Source organism: Ranitomeya imitator, chromosome 7 (genome assembly GCF_032444005.1).
Source record: "Ranitomeya imitator isolate aRanImi1 chromosome 7, aRanImi1.pri, whole genome shotgun sequence".
Lineage (NCBI taxonomy): Eukaryota > Metazoa > Chordata > Amphibia > Anura > Dendrobatidae > Ranitomeya > Ranitomeya imitator.
This window is the reverse complement of record NC_091288.1, coordinates 183,176,409-183,196,984: the sequence shown is the minus strand read 5'-3', so window position 1 is coordinate 183,196,984 and position 20,576 is coordinate 183,176,409. Positions and strand designations below refer to the sequence as shown.

Below are 20,576 nucleotides of genomic sequence, written 5' to 3'. Positions count from 1 at the left end.
GTAAAGAAAAGAAAACAGAATACTAGTATGTTGCTCAACTCCACTAGCAGGTGGCGCATTCACATCTCCTGGAAGGCTGATATTCTCAAATAGACCAGCAGATGGTGGTGGAACCTCACTTCTGCCACTACTAACAGCTGGAGGTCCCTCTTTTGAAGACCCAGCCTCTAAAGAGGGAAAACTTTTCAATCCAACAGCTGCAGCAGCTTGAAATAGCTGTGTCCACCATTACTTGTCTCCTAGCTGAATGGTTCAACATCTTTTGACTGTTGTACTGAAAGTGCTGACCAGCATTCAGTAAAGGGCTCCTGCTCGTTCTGCTTGGAGAATCTGCCTCAACTCCTGTCTGTCCGGACTTTGGCTCCTGCAGACTTCTTTCTCCCTTCGCTCTGCTGTGCCCTGGAAACAGGTAGGTAAGGAAGCACTGTGCCTGTTCTGACAAAAGATAGGTGAGGCCAGGGGTTGGCTGGCAAATATTAGCCTGGGGGGCAAGCACACAGCAGTGGCCCATGAGTAGAGGCTCATCCTTAACATGTTTTCCTCCCACTGCTGCATAGGCTGTATTCACATAAGTACCGGATACTGTTTGTCTGAGTGCTGCCTATGAAAAAAATTGGCAACCCTGACAAGTTCTGACACACAGACAGCTTGGGGCTCCTGTGCAGGAAATGTGTCTGTGCCCCCCTCCCTTTAAGGCGACAAAGCTACATATATTCATATGTGTGTGTGTATATATATATATATACATATATATATATATATACACACATATATATATATAGCCACACACACATACATGTATATATTACATGGTCTCCTTTATTATGTATATTGCTGTCCCTGATATAGTGCCCCCTCTTGTTATGTACAGCACTGTCCCTTACATATTGGATTTTATAGAGCCGTGTTTTTTATTACATACTGTCCTGTCTTGTTAGCTGTATAATGCAATGACGGCTGATGGAGCATGGGAAAGCTTCTTTTCTAAAGGAGTAGCTGATGGACTGGTCGTCTGGTCACCGGCTCCTCCATCAGCAGTCATTCTATATAAAAAAAGAGAGGGGACTATGTAATAAAAGAGGGTATTGTGAATAACAAAATTAACAAGAATACACTATGTAAGAGACAGCACTGTACATAACAGCAGAAGAAGTTATATAATAAGGGATGGCACAATATAACTAGAGAGGATGGTATGCAATAAGGGAGAATGTTATACATGATAAAAAAGGAAACTATGTAACTAAGGATGGTGTTATACATAATAAATGAGTACACTATACACTAAGAAACTGTTCTATACATAAGTGAGTACACTATATACTAAGGGACTATATACTAAGGGACTGTGCTATACATAATAAGTGAGTACACTTTATACTAAGGGGACTGTGTTAGACATAATAATCGATAATAACATCTTCCTCCACCTCCCCCTGTTCCTAAATCCATTAAAAATTCCCCTTCCTCCCATTCCAATCCTCCGCACCCCTCATTGTCCTCCTCCCCCGCATCCCATTATTGCCCTCTCCCCCACTCCCATGATTGCCCTCTTCATCCTCCTCCCCCGCATCCCATTATTGCCCTCTCCCCCACTCCCATGATTGCCCTCTTCACCACCTCCATCATTGCTTTCTCCCCACCACCCCATCATTGTCCTTTCCACTGCCATCATCATTGCCTTCTCCCCCACCACCCCATCATTACTCATTCCACCACCTCCATCATTTCCTCCTTTCCCACCACCCCCATTATTGTCCTTTCCACTGCCATCATCGTCTTCTCCCCCCATCTTCCCCCACCATTACCCATTCCACAACCTCCATCATTTCCTTGATAATTAAACATGTCACTCCGTAGTCCACAATCGGGGTGCACAAAAAAAAGGCTACCAATCCTACCAATATGTAGAAGAAAAATCTGGCACTCCCATTCAGCTTCAAAAATAAATATGTATTCAGAAAATAAATGCCCAAAAGGTTATATGTAACATTTTGGTCTTTACTCAGACCTTCTTCAGACAATATATAAACCTTTGGAGGGACCTCGTATGCTTGCATTAAGGGAGATGAGGAAAAGGTTGCTTATTAAAGCAGTGCATGTATTAAAAGTGGTGTGGGGTTTCAGTGGTAATAGTGCTATACACCTAGCAATGCAGTCTGTGCAGTCTGTGCTCAGAGAAAAGAGCACTCTTTAATACAAACATACGGGGTCCCTCCAAAGGTTTATATATTGGACCACACTCAAACCTTCACTCTGTATCATTGACTGCATACAGTATAATGGCCCCTACATAGCCTACGAGTGAGTCACTCTGCAGAACAACACCACTTCACCACCAATGAGTAGGCCTCCATGCGGGATGTGTGTGCCATGTTGCGCTGCTTTGAATATTCCACCAATTTGGCCAGCGATGATGACATCATCATCAGCGTTGCTATATCACTTATATGCTTGCTGGAAAAAACAATTCAGGTGATGATGGATGAGGTGGTGGAAGAGGAGCAGGGCCAATTCACACTGTTATCAGGCCTGTTCACACATGGATCGGAGGGTGGGTTACTGTCCAAACATTGGGCAGGCACCAGAGGTGTAGCTAGGGTTTTTGTTCAGGGGGCGTAACTTCTGAGTGGGCCCCTAACAAGGTAACATTGATTATAACTCGGTGACATACCCTAATAGTGGAGGAGAACCTCAGCAGATGACCGCACTGTTGCTGAAAATAATCTCTATGTAAAGTCCGATATTGATATTACCGCCATATGGTCAGTGGTAGATACCAGTCCTACAGAACATATAAGATAACAACACAGTTACAGATAGTGACTTAATGCCGACATTCTTTCTCATGGAATCCTTTACTTTTCCCGTGGATCCCCACTACAAGAACGTTGTACCATCAATACGTCCGTCACTAGAACAGGATGAAAAAATATGTGACTACAAGAACACATTGGTAGAGAAACTACTGATGGCTTTCCCACCTGACAGCAGGGGCTCGGGAAGAACAAGGCAGAGGTGGAGGAAGAAGTCGCAACGCAGCTAGGGCACCGCTAGCACCTCAAAGGCAGAGTTAGCATGGCCAAAATGTGGCAAATCTTTGAGTGCGCCACAACATACGGCACAGCATTTGATACGGTCCGTATTAGCGTGGGGCAGCGTTATAACAACATGATGGAAGAGTACCTGTCCACACATCTCCACAAACTAAAAGATGGGTCTGCCCCATTTACCTTCTGGGTGTCCAATTTTGACACATGGCCTGAGCTTGCCCTTTATGCCTTCATGGTGCTGTCCTGCCCTGCGGCAAGTGTACTATCAGAAAATGTGTTTAGCACTGCAGGGGGTGTAATCACAGACAGGCGCATCCACTTGTCCACTTCCAGCGTGGGTAAGCTAAAATTTCTTAAAATGAACCAGGCGTGGATCTCAAAGGATTTGTCCATACCTTTGGATATCTAGACAACTATACTAGCTGCACCCAGCCAGTTTTCAACTCTATTTGCCATTGGTATGATTTACGTACCCCCTCCCTAACTAAAAAAACCCAAAAAACTATGTTGGCTTCCTGTTATGGCTGGCAATCAGGCAACACAGCATGCAGTAATCAGCGCACATACAGAGATCTGGCAATAACCCAAAACAATAGGATGAGCTCTGAGACGTGGAATCTCTGTAGACTGCAGTACCTGATCTATCCTCACACAACTGGAAGCAGCAGTGGATTGCGCCTATCAACTACCTATGCAACTCGGCACTGCCTGAGGAGCTGACTAGCCTGAAGATAGAAATACAAGCCTGACTTACCTCAGAGAAATACCCCAAAGGAATAGGCAGCCCCCACATATAATGACTGTTAGCAAGATGAAAAGACAAACGTAGGAATGAAATAGATTCAGCAAAGTGAGGCCCGATATTCTAGACAGAGCGAGGATAGCAAAGAGAACTATGCAGTCTACAAAAAACCCTAAAACGAAAACCACGCAAAGGGGCAAAAAAGACCCACCGTGCCGAACTAACAGCACGGCGGTGCACCCCTTTGCTTCTCAGAGCTTCCAGCAAAAGTTAATAGCAAGCTGGACAGAAAAAACAGAAAACAAACTAGAAGCACTTATCTAGCAGAGCAGCAGGCCCAAGGAAAGATGCAGTAGCTCAGATCCAACACTGGAACATTGACAAGGAGCAAGGAAGACAGACTCAGGTGGAGCTAAATAGCAAGGCAGCCAACGAGCTCACCAAAACACCTGAGGGAGGAAGCCCAGAGACTGCAATACCACTTGTGACCACAGAAGTGAACTCAGCCACAGAATTCACAACAGTACCCCCCCCTTGAGGAGGGGTCACCGAACCCTCACCAGAACCCCCAGGCCGACCAGGATGAGCCACATGAAAGGCACGAACAAGATCTGGGGCATGGACATCAGAGGCAAAAACCCAGGAATTATCTTCCTGAGCATAACCCTTCCATTTGACCAGATACTGGAGTTTCCGTCTAGAGACACGAGAATCCAAAATCTTCTCCACAATATACTCCAATTCCCCCTCCACCAAAACAGGGGCAGGAGGCTCCACAGATGGAACCATAGGTGCCACGTATCTCCTCAACAACGACCTATGGAATACATTATGTATGGAAAAGGAGTCTGGGAGGGTCAGACGAAAAGACACCGGATTGAGAATCTCAGAAATCCTATACGGACCAATAAAACGAGGTTTAAATTTAGGAGAGGAAACCTTCATAGGTATATGACGAGAAGATAACCAAACCAGATCCCCAACACGAAGTCGGGGTCCCACACGGCGTCTGCGATTAGCGAAAAGCTGAGCCTTCTCCTGGGACAAGGTCAAATTGTCCACTACCTGAGTCCAGATCTGCTGCAACCTGTCCACCACAGAATCCACACCAGGACAGTCCGAAGACTCAACCTGTCCTGAAGAGAAACGAGGATGGAACCCAGAATTGCAGAAAAATGGAGAGACCAAGGTAGCCGAGCTGGCCCGATTATTAAGGGCGAACTCAGCCAACGGCAAAAATGACACCCAATCATCCTGGTCAGCGGAAACAAAACATCTCAGATATGTTTCCAAGGTCTGATTGGTTCGTTCGGTCTGGCCATTAGTCTGAGGATGGAAGGCCGAGGAAAAAGATAGGTCAATGCCCATCCTACCACAAAAGGCTCGCCAGAACCTCGAGACAAACTGGGAACCTCTGTCAGAAACAATATTCTCAGGAATGCCATGTAAACGAACCACATGCTGGAAGAACAAAGGCACCAAATCAGAGGAGGAAGGCAATTTAACCAAGGGCACCAGATGGACCATTTTAGAAAAGCGATCACAGACCACCCAAATGACAGACATCTTTTGAGAAACGGGAAGGTCAGAAATGAAATCCATCGAAATATGTGTCCAAGGCCTCTTCGGGACCGGCAAGGGCAAAAGCAACCCACTGGCACGTGAACAGCAGGGCTTAGCCCTAGCACAAATTCCACAGGACTGCACAAAAGCACGCACATCCCGTGACAGAGATGGCCACCAGAAGGATCTAGCAACCAACTCCCTGGTACCAAAGATTCCTGGATGACCGGCCAGCACCGAACAATGAAGTTCAGAGATAACTTTACTAGTCCACCTATCAGGGACGAACAGTTTCTCGGCCGGACAATGATCAGGTTTATTAGCCTGAAATTTCTGCAACTCTCTCCGCAAATCAGGGGAGATGGCAGACACAATGACTCCTTCCTTGAGGATACTCGCCGGCTCAGATAACCCCGGAGAGTCGGGCACAAAACTCCTAGACAGAGCATCCGCCTTCACATTTTTAGAGCCCGGAAGGTATGAAATCACAAAATCAAAACGAGCAAAAAATAACGACCAACGGGCCTGTCTAGGATTCAAGCGCTTGGCAGACTCAAGATAAGTAAGGTTCTTATGATCAGTCAAAACCACCACGCGATGCTTAGCACCCTCAAGCCAATGACGCCACTCCTCGAATGCCCACTTCATGGCCAGCAACTCTCGGTTGCCCACATCATAATTACGCTCAGCAGCAGAAAATTTCCTGGAAAAGAAAGCACATGGTTTGAACACTGAGCAACCAGAACCTCTCTGTGACAAAACCGCCCCTGCACCAATCTCAGAAGCATCAACCTCGACCTGGAACGGAAGAGAAACATCAGGTTGACACAACACAGGGGCACAGCAAAAACGACGCTTCAACTCCTGAAAAGCTTCCACGGCAGCAGAAGACCAATTAACCAAATCAGCACCCTTCTTGGTCAAATCGGTCAATGGTCTGGCAATGCTAGAAAAATTACAGATGAAGCGACGATAAAAATTAGCAAAGCCCAGGAATTTCTGCAAACTTTTTAGAGATGTCGGCTGAGTCCAATCCTGGATGGCCTGAACCTTAACCGGATCCATCTCGATAGTAGAAGGGGAAAAGATGAACCCCAAAAATGAAACTTTCTGCACACCGAAGAGACACTTTGATCCCTTCACGAACAAGGAATTAGCACGCAGTACCTGGAAAACCATTCTGACTTGCTTCACATGAGACTCCCAATCATCTGAGAAGATCAAAATGTCATCCAAGTAAACAATCAAGAATTTATCCAGATACTCACGGAAAATGTCATGCATAAAAGACTGAAAAACAGATGGAGCATTGGCAAGTCCGAACGGCATCACCAGATACTCAAAATGACCCTCGGGCGTATTAAATGCCGTTTTCCATTCATCTCCCTGCCTGATTCTCACCAGATTATACGCACCACGAAGATCAATCTTAGTAAACCAACTAGCCCCCTTAATCCGAGCAAACAAGTCAGAAATCAATGGCAAGGGATACTGAAACTTAACAGTGATCTTATTAAGAAGGCGGTAATCAATACACGGTCTTAGCGAACCATCCTTCTTGGCTACAAAAAAGAACCCTGCTCCCAATGGTGACGACGATGGGCGAATATGTCCCTTCTCCAGGGACTCCTTCACATAACTGCGCATAGCGGTGTGTTCAGGTACGGACAAATTAAATAAACGACCCTTAGGGAATTTACTACCAGGAATCAAATCGATAGCACAATCACAATTCCTATGCGGAGGAAGGGCATCAGACTTGGACTCTTCAAATACATCCTGAAAGTCCGACAAGAACTCTGGGATGTCAGAAGGAATGGATGACGAAATAGACAAAAATGGAACATCACCATGTACTCCCTGACAACCCCAGCTGGTTACCGACATAGAGTTCCAATCCAATACTGGATTATGGGTTTGTAGCCATGGCAACCCCAACACGACCACATCATGCAAATTATGCAGTACCAAAAAGCGAATAACTTCCTGATGTGCAGGAGCCATGCACATGGTCAGCTGGGCCCAGTACTGAGGCTTATTCTTGGCCAGAGGTGTAGCATCAATTCCTCTCAACGGAATAGGACACCGCAAAGGCTCCAAGAAAAATCCACAACGTTTAGCATAATCCAAATCCATCAGATTCAGGGCAGCGCCTGAATCCACAAACGCCATGACAGAATATGATGACAAAGAGCACATTAAGGTAATGGACAAAAGGAATTTGGACTGTACAGTACCAATAACGGCAGAGCTATCGAACCGCCTAGTGCGTTTAGGACAATTAGAAATAGCATGAGTAGAATCACCACAATAGAAACACAGTCTGTTCAGACGTCTGTGTTTGTGCCGCTCTACTTTAGTCATAGTCCTGTCGCACTGCATAGGCTCAGGCTTACTCTCAGACAATACCGCCAGATGGTGCACAGATTTACGCTCGCGCAAGCGACGACCGATCTGAATGGCCAAGGACATAGACTCATTCAAACCAGCAGGCATAGGAAATCCCACCATTACATCCTTAAGAGCTTCAGAGAGACCCTTTCTGAACAAAGCCGCTAGTGCAGATTCATTCCACAGAGTGAGTACTGACCATTTTCTAAATTTCTGACAATATACTTCTACATCATCCTGACCCTGGCATAAAGCCAGCAGATTTTTCTCAGCTTGATCCACTGAATTAGGCTCATCGTAAAGCAATCCCAGCGCCTGGAAAAATGCATCAACATTACTCAATGCAGAATCTCCTGGTGCAAGAGAAAACGCCCAGTCCTGTGGGTCGCCGCGCAAAAAAGAAATAATAATCAAAACCTGTTGAATAGGATTACCAGAAGAATGAGGTTTCAAGGCCAAAAATAGCTTACAATTATTTCTGAAGCTCAGGAACTTAGTTCTGTCACCAAAAAACAAATCAGGAATCGGAATTCTTGGTTCTAGCATCGATTTCTGATCAATAGTATCTTGAATCTTTTGTACATTTACAACGAGATTATCCATTGAGGAGCACAGAGCCTGAATATCCATGTCCACAGCTGTGTCCTGAAGCACTCTAATGTCTAGGGGAAAAAAAAGACTGAAGACAGAGCTAAGAAAAAAAAATGATGTCAGGATTTCTTTTTTCCCTCTATTGGAAATCATTGAAAGGCTCCTTGTACTGTTATGGCTGGCAATCAGGCAACACAGCGTGCAGTAATCAGCGCACATACAGAGATCTGGCAATAACCCAAAACAATAGGATGAGCTCTGAGACGTGGAATCTCTGTAGACTGCAGTACCTGATCTATCCTCACACAACTGGAAGCAGCAGTGGATTGCGCCTATCAACTACCTATGCAACTCGGCACTGCCTGAGGAGCTGACTAGCCTGAAGATAGAAATACAAGCCTGACTTACCTCAGAGAAATACCCCAAAGGAATAGGCAGCCCCCACATATAATGACTGTTAGCAAGATGAAAAGACAAACGTAGGAATGAAATAGATTCAGCAAAGTGAGGCCCGATATTCTAGACAGAGCGAGGATAGCAAAGAGAACTATGCAGTCTACAAAAAACCCTAAAACGAAAACCACGCAAAGGGGCAAAAAAGACCCACCGTGCCGAACTAACAGCACGGCGGTGCACCCCTTTGCTTCTCAGAGCTTCCAGCAAAAGTTAATAGCAAGCTGGACAGAAAAAACAGAAAACAAACTAGAAGCACTTATCTAGCAGAGCAGCAGGCCCAAGGAAAGATGCAGTAGCTCAGATCCAACACTGGAACATTGACAAGGAGCAAGGAAGACAGACTCAGGTGGAGCTAAATAGCAAGGCAGCCAACGAGCTCACCAAAACACCTGAGGGAGGAAGCCCAGAGACTGCAATACCACTTGTGACCACAGAAGTGAACTCAGCCACAGAATTCACAACAGCTTCCTCCTCCTCCACCTCTTCCACCTACACCGACACATCCACCTCATCCTCCAGTGGGGATCTCTCCTCACTCAGGTACAATGAATCAGCTTAGACACCTTTAACCCCTAAAGGACTACGCCACTTTGTAGGTTAATAACCGGGCCTCATTTTTTAAATCTGACCACTGTCACTTTGAGGTAATAACTCTGGAACTCTTCAGCGGAGCCTGCTGATTCTGATCCTGTTTTTGTGACACATTGTCCTTCATGGTAGTGCTAACATTTCTTCAAAATGACTTGCGTTTATTTGTGAAAAAATGTGAAATTTGGCAAAAATTTTGAAAATTTCACAATTTGACGAAGGATTAAGATCCGAAACGCGCGTCGGGGTGCGCTCTTTCGGGACGTCGCTGACCCTGACATTAAGGTAGATTGCGCGTATCTCTCTATTATTTGCACTGTGCACTTTAGTTTGGTGGTTTTTTGTGGGACTCCTACTGTATTCTTACGGCGGGCAGCACTCTGCACTTTGCACTTCACATTGTTGCATATGTGGACACACAGATATGCTGTGCTGAACTACACATAGGCTGACATATAAGGCATTTCTCGGCACTTGCCACTTTGCACATTATATATTGCAGTTTGCACACATACCATTGCACTTTATATCCATACGAGGGTTATGATTATTATCAATTATTCTTATTGATTATAGCAATAAACACTAATATATGTTACACTGCATATGTGATAAAAATATCATCTCATGGTTATTATTTATTATTTTGATATTTTTTTTGTGGTTGTTTTATTTTTACACCCTATGAGAGGGACGCACTACCTTTGTGTAGATATATATAAACATAAACTGGGCCAGCCTCTACCATTTATTTTTAATATTTATTTCAATCAATTGGAAAAAATTATTTTTGTCCTGTTGTGCGCACAATTTGTTATACTTAATTTGCCAATCATATATAATAAAGGCATTTGATATCTATTTCTTGCTTGGTGGTTTTCCTGGATATTTCTGTATATTGGTTGTGGTTGCCCTTTTCCCCTTATACAAGTGGTCTTCCCACACCTTTTCTCCATAGAGCACCAATCACTGGCATATGATATTTAATACAATTACTCCAATATTGTTGGTTCTACTGAGTTATCACTGGTGAAAGTGGTTGGTACATCTGTGGTTGCGTTTAAAGCTCAAAAGGGAAGGAGCGCCATATTATTGTGCAGATTTTATTGTTATGGTTTGAGGGTGCCATGACCCACTGGGAAAGCCGATGAGGTGCAGGAACAGCAGAACCCCATCATAAGTGACGCCATTTTACAAATGAAACTTCTCGATTAATTCATTTAAAGGTGAAGAGATCATATTAAACCAATAGGTGGGTCACATAGTTTTATACCATTGGGCAATGAAGAAAAAATAATTACATTTTTACCACAAAAAATTTGTTATAGCCCTAGATTTTACATTTTCACATGGGTAAAAGGGTACAAATATCACCAAAATGCGTCCCACGATTTCTGCGAAATGTAGAAATACCCCATATGTGGCTGTGCAGTACTGCTTAGACACATTGCGAGACTCGAGAGGGACAGAGCACTATTTGCCTCCTGGAACGCAGATTTCCCTAAATAGTTTGCTGACTCCATATACAGATCTCTTAAGTTCTAGAGGGGCAGAATTCCCCCCTCAAGTGATCCCATTTTGAAAATTATATTCCTGCCAAACATCTGGATACTAAGGCTATGTGCAGACGTTACGAATTTTGCTACGGATCCGCAGCGAATCGGCCGCTGCGGATTTGCAGCAGTTTTCCATGTGTTGCACAGTATCATGGAAACCTATGGAAAACCAAATCTGCAGTGTCCATGCTGCGGAAAATATTGCACGGAAACACTGTAATGTATTTTCCGCAGCATGTCAATTCTTTGTGCGGATTCCGCAGCATTTTACACCTGCTCCTCAATAGGAATCCACAGGTGTAAAACCGCAGGTGAAATCGGCACAAAAACCGCAGGAAATCCGCAGTAAATCCGTGGGTAATCCGCAGGTAAAACGCAGTACGTTTTCAAAAACGGTGCGAAAATTTCTTCGCACACGAATCCGCAACGCGGGCACATAGCCTAAATGTGGTTTACGCACAATGTAGGGCTCATTTGGATTCGAAAGCACAGAATTCGCCAAATTTCTTATGGGGGAGTGAGGAGCCATTTTGCTTTCCCAGAACCTTTGTGCTACTGGTAACGTGGAAGCCCCCTATAATTCCATTGACAGATGACGGACCTGAGTGGTGACTTGCTTTTTTTGTGGATTGAGTTGAAACTTTATTGGGAACATTTTACATAACTTTTGGGATCACATTTATCCGGGGCTCTACGCTGAGTTCTTTTTTGCACGCCTAAAAAGATGGACACTGCCAGATCATAGGCCAAACAGCGTCCACAATGTCTCCATCTGCCTCATTATAGAGAACTAGATGGTGCCCCAATACGCATCAGGTATTCTAGAATATATAAAGTAGTATATAGCACAGCCCACGCAGTATATAACACAGCCCACGTAGTATATAACACAGCCACGTAGTATATAGCACAGCCATGTAGTATATTGCCCAGCAACGTAGTATATAGCACAGCCACGTAGTATATAGCACAGCCACATAGTATATAACACAGCCACGTAGTATATAACACAGCCACATAGTATATAACACAGCCCACGTAGTATATAATACAGGCCACGCAGTATATAACACAGCCACGTAGTATATAGCACAGCCCATGCAGTATATTGCACAGCCACGTAGTATATTGCACAGCCACGTAGTATATAGCACAGCCATGTAGTATATAGCACAGTGACGAAGTATATAGCACAGCCCACGCAGGATATAACACAGCCCACGCAGTATATAACACAGCCCACACAGTACATAACACAGCCCATGCAGTATATAACACAGCCCACGTAGTATATAGCAATGTGGGCAACATATCTCTGTTAAATAAAGAATTAAAATAAAAAATAGTTATATACTCACCTTCCAGCGGCTCCCGGATCCAGCCCAGGTGTTTAGCGATGCTCCTCACGACGCTCCGGTCCCAAGAATGCATTGCGGCAATAACACGTGATGATATAGTGGTCTTACGAGACCGCTACGTCATTGCCGCAATGCATTCTTGGGACCTGAGTGTCGCGAGGAGCGGCAAAGGCGTCGGAAGGTGAGAATATAATGATTTTTTTAAAATCATTTTTAACATTAGATCTGTTTACTATTGATGCTGCATAGGCAGCATCAATAGTAAAAAGTTGGTCACACAGGGTTAATAGCAGCATTGATAGACTGCGTTACACCGCGTTATGCCGTGGTGTAATGCAGTCCGTTTAACGGACTGCTAAACCGCTATGGGGGCACTGACTGGGGAGTAGGGAGGAGGCAGTGACTGGAGGGGAGTAGGGAAGGGCGAATTTGTGCCCAGACTGTGCCCGTCGCTGATTGGTCGCGGCCATCTGGCCGCAACCAATCAGCAACACTGGATTTCCGTTACAGACAGACAGACAAACAGACGGAAGTACCCTTTAGACAATTATGCATATAGATCTTCTGTTGGGGATTCCAACTTAATTGCATATTTCAGAGGATAAACACGGAAACCCTGGTGTATGCGCTCAGCGCAGAGGATAAATATGAGCCGAGCCTTACTGTGATCTTTGGGAGGCAGAATAAACAAATCATCAACAGGTGAAGAACTGGTTTTATTTATTTTTAACGCCATTCCTCATGCAGTATAAGTGATAAGAAGACTTTATTCTTTAGGTCGGTGTGATTATTATTATTGTTATTAATATTATTTATATAGCACCATTTATTTCATGGTGTTGTACATGAGAAGGGGTTACATACAAATTACAGATATCACTTGCAGTAAACAAACTAACAATAACAGACTGATACAGAGGGAAGAGGACCCTGCCCTTAAGGGCTTACATTCTACAGGATGATGATGTGATGACAGCTATGCCAGATTTATATCAGGTTTTTATGTTTGGCTGATGTCATGCACTAAAAGGTGCTTTTTATTGCAAAAACTATGCATCGCCATATTTTGATAGCTATTTTTTTTCCACATTTCAGCAGACAACAATCATGTGGGGGTTTGTTTTTTACAGGATGAATTGACATTTTTATTGGTATTTTCAGTCAAATTATAGTTTTTGATCGCTTTCTATTCTGATTTTTGTGGAGGCAGAATGAACAAATCTCAGCAATTCAAGAATAGTTTTTTGGCCTTTTTTATGCAATTTACAATATGGTAAAATTGCTAAGTCAACTGTATTATTTGGGTCAGTACAATTACAGCTGTTAAGGATATGAAATCGATATTTAGTTATGAAGATATACTAATCATAGATTCATAGACGCTTACATATATTCATATGTAAGCATCTATGCATCTATGATTTGTATATCTTCATAACTTGGACACTGACATACAATATGGACGCTTTTAGTATGTATTAAAATGGAATGCTGATGTGTCTCTTAAATTATGTCTGCCAAAGCAGTAATCTTCAGTAGACTTTGCTGTGCCTGTCAATGCATTAACCTTTGTTAACACAACTAATCTAAGCTTATCAAGAACAAATGGAAAACTTTCCTATGCCAGAAAGTTATCAACACCCACACCTAGAATCAATCTCTGGCTATAAGGGTATGTGCACACGTATCTGTGAGGGCTGCGGATTTTTCCGCAGCGGATTTTGGAAAACGGCAGTGCAAAACTGCTGCGGTTTTAATGCGGATTTATCGCGGTTTCTATTGCGGATTCCGCTGCGGGTTTACACCTGCAGTTTTCTATTGGAGCAGGTGTAAACCCGCAGCGGAATCCGCACAAAGAATTGACATGCTGCGGAATGTAAACCGCTGCGTTTCCACAAGTTTTTTTCCGCAGCATGTGCACTGCGGATTTCGTTTCCCATAGGTTTACATTATACTGTAAACGCATGGGAAACTTCTGCGGATCCGCAGCTGCGGAAACGCTGCGTATCCGAAAGCAAAATCCGCAGCGTGTGCACATAAACTAAGGCTATGAAATAATATGCTGAAATGCACCTTGCTTTCTCTAGAAGTACCCTGTATTTCCAGCAATAAAGCAGAAATCCTTTTAAACACAACCTAGCTGTCTGGTGTATTTCTCCTTGCACGTAAAACCTCTCCCTAAAATTTGCCCTCAGACAATTAAGAGTCATACCTTAGGCTAGTTTCACATTTGCGTTAGAATGCGCAGCGTTTAATCTGCAACCGCAAATGCAGGAAAAAGCGCATGGAAACGCGTACAAGCGCAGCGGTTTTTTAGACGCATACGTTAATGCATGCGTTTAAAAAACGCGGCGTTTTCACACTTTTCCATGCGTTTTGCATGCGTTTGCGTTTTCTGTACGCATGGTGGAAAATTTAACAGGAGAAAAATCTAGATAAACAGACACCACCAATGGGACTACAGTGGGCGTGTATTATGGGATATCTTTATATAGACCCATGGACTTCTGAAATCTTCACAGTTTGCTACTGTATCCTGTGTCATGATGGATCTTCGCATGGAGAGCTTTTATTTCAACCTGGATTTAAGCATCAAGCTGTTTCTTGCCTGTGCGTTTGCTTGGGAGCAACAAAGAAATAGAGAACGACAAAGAAGGACACGGCCTAGGTGTTTTTGGAGACACCCCATTATTGAACTCCTGGAGAGCCGTCGAGCCTATCACATTCTATATGGCGAGCTTAATATCAACCCGGACAAATTCCCGGAATATACCAGGATGTCTCAAGACTCTTTTCGGGATTTGCTTGGTCATGTACAAGTAGCTATCTGGATACAGGACACCCAGCTCCATAGAGCGATTCCTGCAGAGGAACGTCTCCTGGTTACATTAAGGTACGTAATAATTCTAAACAAATGCCATTCATAATTATTGTTGGTCTGCCATGTATTCTTTGTATTTTCCTTTACAGGTCCTTCTCAAAAAATTAGCATATAGTGTTAAATTTCATTATTTACCATAATGTAATGATTACAATTAAACTTTCATATATTATAGATTCATTATCCACCAACTGAAATTTGTCAGGTCTTTTATTGTTTTAATACTGATGATTTTGGCATACAACTCCTGATAACCCAAAAAACCTGTCTCAATAAATTAGCATATTTCACCCATCCAATCAAATAAAAGTGTTTTTTAATAACAAACAAAAAAACCATCAAACAATAATGTTCAGTTATGCACTCAATACTTGGTCGGGAATCCTTTGGCAGAAATGACTGCTTCAATGCGGCGTGGCATGGAGGCAATCAGCCTGTGACACTGCTGAGATGTTATGGAGGCCCAGGATGCTTCAATAGCGGCCTTAAGCTCAACCAGAGTGTTGGGTCTTGCGTCTCTCAACTTTCTCTTCACAATAGCCCACAGATTCTCTATGGGGTTCAGGTCAGGAGAGTTGGCAGGCCAATTGAGCACAGTAATACCATGGTCAGTAAACCATTTACCAGTGGTTTTGGCACTGTGAGCAGGTGCCAGGTCGTGCTGAAAAAATGAAATCTTCATCACCATAAAGCATTGACCCTGCCCTTGATGAAACACAGTGGGCCAACACCAGCAGCTGACATGGAACCCCACACCATCACTGACTGTGGGTACTTGACACTGGACTTCAGGCATTTTGGCATTTCCTTCTCCCCAGTCTTCCTCCAGACTCTGGCACCTTGATTTCCGAATGACATGCAAAATTTGCTTTAATCAGAAAAAAGTACTTGGGACCACTTAGCAACAGTCCAGTGCTGCTTCTCTGTAGCCCAGGTCAGGCGCTTCTGCCGCTGTTTATGGTTCAAAAGTGGCTTTACCTGGGGAATGTGGCACCTGTAGCCCATTTCCTGCACACGCCTGTGCACGGTGGCTCTGGATGTTTCCACACCAGACTCAGTCCACTGCTTCCTCAGGTTCCCCAAGGTCTGGAATCGGTCCTTCTCCACAATCTTCCTCAGGGTCCGGTCTCCTCTTCTCGTTGTACAGCGTTTTCTGCCACATTGTTTCCTTCCAACAGACTTACCATTGAGGTGCCTTGATACAGCACTCTGGGAACAGCCTATTTGTTGAGAAATTTCTTTCTGGGTCTTACCCTCTTGCTTGAGGGTGTCAATGATGGCCTTCTTGACATCTGTCAGGTCGCTAGTCTTACCCATGATGGAGGTTTTGAGTAATGAACCCGGCAGGGAGTTTATATAAGCCTCAGGTATCTTTTGCATGTGTTTAGAGTTAATTAGTTGATTCAGAAGATTAGGGTAATAGGTCGTTTAGAGAACCTTTTCTTGATATGCTAATTTATTGAGACAGGTTTTTTGGGTTATCAGGAGTTGTATGCCAAAATCATCAGTATTAAAACAATAAAAGACCTGACAAATTTCAGTTGGTGGATAATGAATCTATAATATATGAAAGTTTAATTGTAATCATTACATTATGGTAAATAATGAAATTTAACACTATATGCTAATTTTTTGAGAAGGACCTGTATGTATTTAGCAGAACACCACCATAAATAGAATTGATTGTAATTTTATTTTTTTATTTTATTTCAGATTTCTGGCAACCGGAGAGAGCTTATCATCCCTCCACTTCCGGTACCAGCTTGAAATTTCCACCCTGTCTGGAATAGTTTTGGACACCTGCCGGCTTTGTTGAACATTCTCCGGGATGAATTTATACCCCTACCCACCAAGGACATGTGGATGGAAATTGCAGAGAAATTCTGGAGTGTGTGTGAGTTCCCTAACTGTTTGGCCGGCGTCACACACAGCGTAAAACAATACGGTCCGTATATTACGGCCGTAATACGCTGAAAAGTCCCGAAAATAGTGGTCCGTAGCTCCTCCGTAGGCAGGGTGTGTCAGCGTTTTTTGCGCATGGCATCCTCCGTATGTAATCCGTATGGCATCCGTACTGCGTGGTTTTCTCGCAGGCTTGCAAAACCAACATACCGCTATAGAAGTGATCCATGTGTCCCAAAAAGAAAAGAAAATATATATATACTGTCTATATATATATATAAAGTCTGGGAGCTTTCTAGGTAAGTTCCCACGATCTATGAACATCCAGCAGAGGGCGCCTCACCGCAAATGAAGCTAAATATAGATCATTGATCTATATTTAGACTCATTCCCCGGGGTTTTGCAGCGAGGAGTAGCATTGCATTAGCAAAGCTCCTTGCGGCAAAATGTTTTAACCCCTTCAGAAGGATTTACATCGTTGGACGTTACAGATCTGCGGAGGGTAAGTATATTGTTGGTTTATTATGTTTTTTCTTTCACAGAACGAGGGTCTTCAGTGACTGGATTGGGCGTAGAATAAAATACTCCAACAACCATTGTTTTTATTTCATTAAAATAATTTTAAATAATGTGTTTGTGTTTTATTTAACCCTTTACTACAATTGGATTAATAATGGATAGGTGTCATAATTGACGCCTCTCCATTATTAATTAGGCTTAATGTCACCTTACAATAGCAAGGTGGCATTAACCCTTCATTACCCCATATCCCACTGCTACACGGGAATGGGAAGAGAGTGGCCAAGTGCCAGAATAGGCGCATCTTCCAGATGTGCCTGTTCTGGGGTGGCTGGGGGCAGATATTTTTAGCCAGGGGGGGCCAATAACCGTGGACCCTCTCCAGGCTATTAATATCTGCCCTCAGTCACTGGCTTTACTACTCTGGCGGAGAAAATTGCGCGGGAGCCCACGCCAATTTTTTCCGCCATTTAACCCTTTATTTTAAGAGCTAGAACGGCCAAATTTTGCAGATACACACTACTGACATTAGTAGTGTGGAATCTGCAAAAAAATGGAGAGAAGACATGGTTTACTGTATGTAAACCATGTCTCAAATCATGTCGGGTTTTAGGAAGGAGAAAGAAAAAGCCGGTAATTGAATTACCGGCTTTCAAGCTGTATAGCGCTGGAATAAATATTAATATATATACATATATGTGTCTCACTGACATATATATATATATATATATATATATATACCTATTCTATGTGTACACATTTATTCTACCTATTCTACTGTAAGCTGTCAGTGTGATTTTACTGTACACCGCACTGAATTACCGGCTTTTCTCTCTAACAGCGCTGCGTATTTCTCGCAAGTCACACTGCTTGTCCGTGTGTAATCCGTATTTTTCACGCTTCCATAGACTTTCATTGGTGTATTTCTTGCGCAGTACGGTGACAAACGCAGCATGCTGCGATTTTGTACGGCCGTAGAAAGCCGTATAATACTGATCAGTAAAATACGGCAGATAGGAGCAGGGGCATAGAGAATAATTGTGCCGTATTTTTTGCGAGTTTTACGGATGTAGTTTCTGCGCTCTTACGTCCGTAAAACTCGCAAGTGTGACGCCGGCCTTTGGGTGCGGTGGATGGAAAGCACATACAAATTATCAAACCTGCCAGAACGGGATCAGAGTACTTTAACTACAAAAAATATTTTTCTGTTGTGCTTATGGCAATAGCAGATGCGGACTGTCGCTTCATCGCCTTGGACATTGGAGCTTTTTTGGCCGTGGCAATGACTCCCAGACTTACAAGAACTCTGATATCGGCCGACGTGTATGGCAAAAATGTTAATTTTCCACTGCCATGACCTCTCCCCAATACTCAATGGTTGGGGATGAGGCCTTTCAGATGTGTGAAAACCTACTGAAGCCATATTCCAGTCGGGACTTGAACCACATTAAAAGGATTTATAACTACAGACTGACCAGAGCCCGAAAAACAGTAGAGTGTACCTTTGGGATTCTTGTCTCAAAATGACGCATACTTGGGACAGCAATTAATCTAAAAAATGGAGACAGTCGATGAGGTGGTCAAAGCCTGTGTGGTTCTCCATAATTTCATAATGGCTAAGGAGTGACCCAACATTGAACTTGATGAACCAGTTGCAAACCCATTGCCAGATTACCAGCATCACCCGCTGCGGTCAACTGTTGAAGTTGGCGACATGTGGGACCAATTTGCTGCCCAGTTTGATTCTGATATTGGACGTGTGGCATGGCAAGACAATATTGTGTAAAATGTGCTGTTGGGTTTGGGTCTGTAGAGGTTATGTTTTAAATGTTCCTAATATTTTTGTTAATAAACTACGTGTTTTGATATCTTTACCTAGTCTCCTATGTATTTCCTCAAAAAAACCACTTAGGTTGCTAGTGGAACCTCATTACATCCTGATTCTGTTCTGCAGTATCTATTGGACGCAGACTGAAGACACGATGGAGGTATAATACAAAGCAGATCTATACTTATCAAGTCATGTGTAAAAAATAATGACTTCATGAGCACAAAACCCAGCCTCATGAATTCACAATTTCTGACACCTGTCCAGGTGAGTATATATATTCATTGTATGACCTCCATTGTCTATTCAGTTTGTTTGAAAAAATTACGTAGACTGAAGCGAAAATGGAGATTATACTAGGCACCAGGTCAGGTGTCATAACTAATGAGTTTTTTGACACATGACCTGTTGAGTATTGTTCTGCTTTGTATTACCGCCATTGTTTGTTCAGTCTGCGACACAGATTAAGCAGACTGAATAGATTATGGAGAAAATACAAGTAGTAATATTTTTTGACAACTCATAGCTCCATACCAAACACACAAAGATGCAGTTTTGTACTTAATAATTACTGGAGCTATGAGGTGGCAAAAAAAACAAAGTGTACGGCACAGTGTGTTTATTAAGCGCACGATGTGTGCTGCTGGCGGCAAAATACACAAATAATCAAACATTTTTGGGGGCAAAAAACATTAACATTTATTTTTAACAAAAAATTAACTGCACCTGCTTGGGGTAGAGTGACGGAACTGTGGGGTTTGTAGCTGTGAGGCCTGACTAAGGCCAGTTTCACACGTCCAGATAATTCTGGTACCGGAGAAAACGGTACTGGAGTTATCCGTGTCCATTTTTTTTTGTTTAAAATAAAGTTTGGGAGGTCACCTCCCGCCTCCCATTCCCCGTGCGCCCTCCCGCTTGCCGAGAAATACTCACCCAGCTCCTGCGATGTCTCCTATGCGCATATTCAGCACTGTAATGAGTGGTACCACGTGACCGCTCACACAGGACAGGCTGCCAGTGCCGGCGCTGAGAGGAGACATCGCAGGAGCTGGGTGAGTATTTCTCGGCAAGCTGGCGGGCGCACGGGGGATGGGAGGCAGGAGGTGACCCCCCAAACTTTATTTTTTTTTAAAAAAAAACTTGATTTT

At 43.4% G+C, this 20,576-nt stretch overlaps 1 protein-coding gene across 1 annotated transcript in view; it reads left to right on the top strand.

Annotated features, from left to right (window-relative positions):
• The first annotated feature begins 167 nt into the window (after positions 1-167).
• Positions 168-20,576, top strand: part of LOC138645807 (zinc finger protein 84-like) — an 82,523-nt gene continuing 62,114 nt past the window's right edge. Inside the window, exon 1 of the mRNA XM_069735322.1 lies at positions 168-409. The gene's annotated coding sequence lies outside the window, so the exon portion shown is untranslated. The remainder of the gene's footprint in view (positions 410-20,576) is intronic.